The sequence below is a fragment of the Schistocerca gregaria genome, chromosome 8 (genome assembly GCF_023897955.1).
Source record: "Schistocerca gregaria isolate iqSchGreg1 chromosome 8, iqSchGreg1.2, whole genome shotgun sequence".
Classification (NCBI taxonomy): domain Eukaryota; kingdom Metazoa; phylum Arthropoda; class Insecta; order Orthoptera; family Acrididae; genus Schistocerca; species Schistocerca gregaria.
In genome coordinates, this window is record NC_064927.1 from 207,444,643 (window position 1) to 207,450,776 (window position 6,134).

The 6,134-nt window shown below is 43.2% G+C and overlaps 1 non-coding gene across 1 annotated transcript; it reads left to right on the plus strand.

The window, feature by feature from the left end:
* Window positions 1–4,077: 4,077 nt before the first annotated feature.
* Window positions 4,078–4,152, plus strand: Trnal-caa (transfer RNA leucine (anticodon CAA)). The gene has a single exon. It is a non-coding gene; the product is annotated as a tRNA-Leu (tRNA).
* The last annotated feature ends 1,982 nt before the right edge of the window (window positions 4,153–6,134 follow it).

Consider the following 6,134-nt stretch of genomic DNA (forward strand, 5'->3'; position numbering starts at 1 on the left):
AAAGAGCCTGACAGCCGCATTAAGATGAGGCCGATCATGACGCTGAAACAGTTGCATGAAATGCACATAGGGCCACCAGTTTGAGCAGCTATCTTTACCAAGTCGCCTCCTACATCATATTCCCCGTCCCTATCACGAGTGTTCCATGTTCCACCCACGATCAGTACCAGATCCTCCTTCGTAAAATTCCTACATAGCTACCGTATGCTGTCAGTCACCTGAGCCAACCCTGCACTAGGCTTCACAATGCTGGTGACCTGGTACTTACTCCCAACACATCCTGCAGCTGCTGGCCCACAACTCTACCGCGCGAACGACCTAGCAGCAGAACCTTCTTTCCCTTAGATTTTGCAACTGACCTATGCCTCCTGACTGCTGAAAACTGCTGCATGTTCCCTAAATCTACAGCTACACGAGGCTCCTCTCCACTCAACTCTAACAGTTTGTCAAATCTATTGCATATACTCAAAGTGTAACTGTCTGAATACTTTCTCCTCCCAGCTGGCTTCTTGCCAACTGCCAGCTCCCATTCCCCACCACCCTTCACGCTCCTCAACTTATCTAGTTCCTCCTTTGCACGTTGTAACTGCACATGAAGGGCACAGATCTCACGCTCCTGCTCCTCTATCAACATATTTCTACTACAGATTCTGCATTCGCAGGAGATCATCTCGCTAGAATGCCCGCTGGCTTCCCCACCGTATTCTCCACAGTTAAAATACTTCGAACAAATCCCACACCATAACCCACTACTTACAAACCTAAGACAGAGCCCACACTTCTCACTCATGGTAATATTTTACAGTTACTAAAAAAAACTATACATCTACGTTACCTAAGTTCAGTTACACCAGTAGAACTATTTATAGAACTAACAATAGCGATCTCGAAATTCTCTGTCTACTAAGAAAGCAACAAAACTTCACAAAATTATTAGCTAAAAGATACAAAAGATACATCAGTATGTGACCACTACAGCAGCATAGCGCTACTCAACATCTTGCCACCAACCAAATTTTTGTCTTAAAACAAATATGTGAGAAAATGTACTTATATGGTCGAGACTTACATCTTCTTATAGTATCCAGAAACCTTGTGTGATTAAAACCATAACTGAATTTGGCATATCAAAGAAATTGATGAGACTTGTAGAGATATGCTCAAACGACACAGAAGCTAATGTTAAGATAGGCAATAAAATGACAGAAAGTTTTCAAATGGATACAGGATTAAGACAAGGAGATAGATTATTACCTGTCGCTATTACAACGAGCAAGGACAGGCCTCCTGCTCATTACAAAGCTTACGCGTATCTTAAACAGAGGGAATCTAAAGAAGGTGTTGTTACATGGATGTGCTTACGCCAACAAGCGGATCATTGCAAGGCAAAGCTGCTTTCGAGGAACGGAGGAGTGTTGAACATCTCTGTGGACCACCTGACGATGCGGTTCTGAAAGTGGGAAAGCAAGTGGAAAGGGCGAAGAGAAGGTCTCGAGAAGAAACTACACAGTTCTCGGAGATATACGCGGATTAAATGGGAACTCTACATAATAAAGTTTATGACTCTGTTATAGTGACGCCTAATTCAGAATCTATGAAGAGAGCCGCGCGTCGTCGATGGAGTCAAGCGTGGGGGAACCAACAAGCCTAAGTACTCTTATGAAATTGATCTTCATGAAGATCTATTAAAAATGGGAGATGACAGTAGTTTTCTTCTGGAAGACGATAGATTAGAGGAGAGAATAATGATTTTTAGTGGAAGCAGAGAAAAAGGAAGTTTAAAAACATGTTCCCCTTTTTTTATGGATGTAACATTTAAGAGCGGCAGCAAGCAGTTTGCACAAATCTACACCACACACGTAGACTTAGGAGGCCCGATTAAAGAAACATTCTTCCTACTGTATTTGCACTGCTCCCTAATAAGAAGAAAAATACATATGTTTGATAAAACAGGCACTCCCTGAGTGGTGTCCTAAACAAGTAAAGGTCGAATTTGAGGCAGCTGCGATATTCGTCAAGTCTTTCCTACAACTGAAATTAATGGATTCTATTTCCATATGAAGAAGAGTTTATGGAGAAGAATTCGAGTTCTCGGTCTAACTGAGGAGTACCGCCAGAACGAGGATTTGAGACTTAACGTCAGCATGTGTGCAGCGCTAAAAGTTGTAAAACCGGAGGACATAAGCAATGGATGGATTGAGCGAGATTCATGCAGAAGCTCCTGATAACAGAAGGTTCTCTCAATTTTTTCACTATTTTGTGGATAACTGGCTAGAGAATGAGGATATCGCAATAGAAATGTGGGACTGTTACAGATAAAGGCACCGAACGACGAATGCTGTTCAAGGGTGTCACGACAAAATACATAGTATTATTGGAAATCCTCATCCTAGAATCAACTATTTGGTGAAGTGCTTGAAAAAGAAATCAGAGCTCACAAACTGCATGTACATGGAATTCGAAATCAATCTTGAAGGTAAGAAGAGGAACAAGAAGTACTTGAATCTGGACGACAGGATAGAGAGAATCGTAAAGAATTGTGAATAGACTGGCAACATTAGGCCTTGCTTGAAAGCCATTGCCCATATTCAGAAACTGGACTAAACTGGACTAAAATACGTTAAAGATAATGTATTAAGAAACTATGTAGACCACTGAGTTCTCGCAGATTACTGAGTTAAAATTATTAAACAATGAAGCAGCAAAATATTAAGTTGTAATTGTAAATAGAGTGTACATTAGTTCAGCGTGTTTAGGCTGATTTTACACACGCCAGAATGGTAAAAAGTCATCTATCATTTTGACGATCCAAAGCCTGTGCAAAGAGTGATAGGAATCAGCCTTTAATGTAAAAATTAAAAAGTGTTTCAAGCCTCACAAAGTATCCCTATTGTTGTCACGTTAAGATAACCTTTTTCTGCCTTCCAATATTTTGGCCATACTATTAAATATTTGACAGTTGTAAAATTATTTTCTGAGGCTTAAGAGTAGCAACCATCACCTAAAATATAATGGTTTGTTAAACTGACAGTATACGCTTTTGTAAAAGAAAATGGGAACTGAACCTTCAAATCGCACCTAAAATTGACATCCCAAAACTGATCTGATCCTAAGATTGAGAGTTTTGGTACCTCAAATATTTTTTGTTTAAGTTTAGCTGCAAACATTTATAGATGTCCATCTACTAAAGTACATTTAGATATATTCCTTTAAAAATGAGAATTTCTTACTAAATTGTTGATTATCATTAAACAGGCCAGTAAAAGAAAGGAGCTTACTACTCAAAATTAATTGTTACTAAAGAACATCACAAAAAATTTATTAGGCCTACTTTTCTTATACATTAGAGACTTTTTGAAAAGATATTTGATCATTTCCTCTGTCACTGACTGTAATTTGAGTTGCTGTGCAACACCAAGGATATCTACTTCTAAATTATGTTTGCAGCTGTTCTCATTTCAAATTCTGGATTATTTACTTCGTCTTCTTTGGTGAAGGTATTTCGGAAAATGCATTTAGTAACTCCACTTTAGTGACACTGTCATCAGTAACATTACCGGCACTGTTGCGCAGTAAAGGTACTTACTCAGCCTTTCCGCTGGTTTCCTTAACATGGGACTAGAATCTCTTTGGATTTTCCGCCACATTTCTAGAGCGAGTTCAGTTGTGGAAACTATTAAATGCATCACCAATCTTGGAGATTTTGCGTTCCTCTAAATTATACGTGTCTTTTGCGGTGCTCCTGCAGCAGCTTTCTGTCGTGTTTTGTGTACCATGGGGGAATCAGTTCCGTCTCTTATTAATTTATTTGGTATGAGCATCTCGAGTGTTGTTGACACTTTTTCTTTGAACTTAAGCCACATAAGACTCGAACTCGGGACCTTTGCCTTTCGCGGGCAAGTGCTCTACCAACTGGGCTACCCAAGCACGACTCACGCCCCGTCCTCACAGCTTTACTTTACCATTACCTCGTCTCCTACCTTTCAAACTTAAGCTCTCCTGCGAATCTTGCAGAACTACGAAGGTAGGAAACGAGGTACTCGTAGACGTAAAGCTGCGAGGACGGGGCGTGAGTCCTGCTCGGGTAGCTCAGTTGGTAGAGCACTTGCCCGCAAAAGGCAAAGGTCCCGAGTTCAAGTCTCGGTCCGGCACACTGTTTTAATCTGCCAGGAAGTTTCATGAATAGTGTGGTTTGTAATACTTAAGATATAGTTGCCGGCATCTGCCTGTGACCTATGTTCATACCACGACACTCCCAAGAAATCTATTGTAGTCTTAAATACGCTCCTGGAAATTGAAATAAGAACACCGTGAATTCATTATCCCAGGAAGGGAAAACTTTATTGACACATTCCTGGGGTCAGATACATCACATGATCACACTGACAGAACCACAGGCACATAGGCACAGGCAACAGAGCATGCACAATGTGGGCACTAGTACAGCGTATATCCACCTTTCGCAGCAATGCAGGCTGCTATTCTCCCATGGAGACGATCGTAGAGATGCTTGATGGTCCTGTGGAACGGCTTGCCATACCATTTCCACCTGGCGCCTCAGTTGGACCAGCGTTCGTGCTGGACGTGCAGACCGCGTGAGACGACGCTTCATCCAGTCCCAAACATGCTCAATGGGGGACAGACCCGGAGATCTTGCTGGCCAGGGTAGTTGACTTACACCTTCTAGAGCACGTTGGGTGGCACGGGATACATGCGGACGTGCATTGTCCTGTTGGAACAGCAAGTTCCCTTGCCGGTCTAGGAATGGTAGAACGATGGGTTCGATGACGGTTTGGATGTACCGTGCACTATTCAGTGTCCCCTCGACGATCACCAGAGGTGTACGGCCAGTGTAGGAGATCGCTCCCCACACCATGATGCCGGGTGTTGGCCCTGTGTGCCTCGGTCGTATGCAGTCCTGATTGTGGCGCTCACCTGCACGGCGCCAAACACGCATACGACCATCATTGGCACCAAGGCAGAAGCGACTCTCATCGCTGAAGACGACACGTCTCCATTCGTACCCCCATTCACGCCTGTCGCGACACCACTGGAGGCGGGCTGCACGATGTTGGGGCTTGAGCGGTAGACGGCCTCGAAATTTGGTAGAAAATCCGAAGAAATTCTGGTCGTATGTAAAGTACACAAGCGGCAAGACGCAGTCAATACCTTCGCTGCACAGTGCCGATGGTACTGTTATCGACGATTGTGCCGCCAAAGCGGAGTTATTGTTCGCAGTTTTCCGAAATTCCTTCACCAGGGAAGACGAATGGAATATTCCAGAATTTGAAACAGGAACATCTGCTAGCATGAGTCTCTTAGAAGTAGATACCTTAGGGGTTGCGAAGCAACTCAAATCGCTTGATACGGGCAAGTCTTCAGGTCCAGATTGTATACCGATTAGGTTCCTTTCAGATTACGCTGATACTATAGCTCCCTACTTAGCACTCATGTACAACCGCTCGCTCACCGATAGATCTGTACCTACAGATTGGAAAATTGCGCAGGTCGCACCTTTGTTCAAGAAGGGTAGTAGGAGTAATCCATTTAACTACAGACCTATATCATTGACGTCGGTTTGCAGTAGGGTTTTGGAGCATATACTGTACTAAAACATTATGAATCACCTCGAAGGGAACGATCTATTGACACGTAATCAGCATGGCTTCAGAAAACATCGCTCTTGTGCAACGCAGCTAGCTCTTTATTCGCACGAAGTAATGGCCGCTATCGACAGGGGATCTCAAGTTGATTCCGTATTTCTAGATTTCCGGAAAGCTTTTGACACCGTTCCTCACAAGCGACTTCTAATCAAGCTGCGGAGCTATGGGGTATCGTCTCAGTTGTGCGACTGGATTCGTGATTTCCTGTCGGGAAGGTCGCAGTTCGTAGTAATAGACGGCAAATCATCGAGTAAAACTGAAGTGATATCAGGTGTTCCCCAGGGAAGCGTCCTGGGACCTCTGCTGTTCCTGATCTATATAAATGACCTAGGTGACAATCTGAGCAGTTGTCTTAGACTGTTCGCAGATGATGCTGTAATTTACCGTCTAGTAAGATCATCCGAAGACCAGTATCAGTTGCAAAGCGATTTAGAAAAGATTGCTGTATGGTGTGTCAGGTGGCAGTTGACG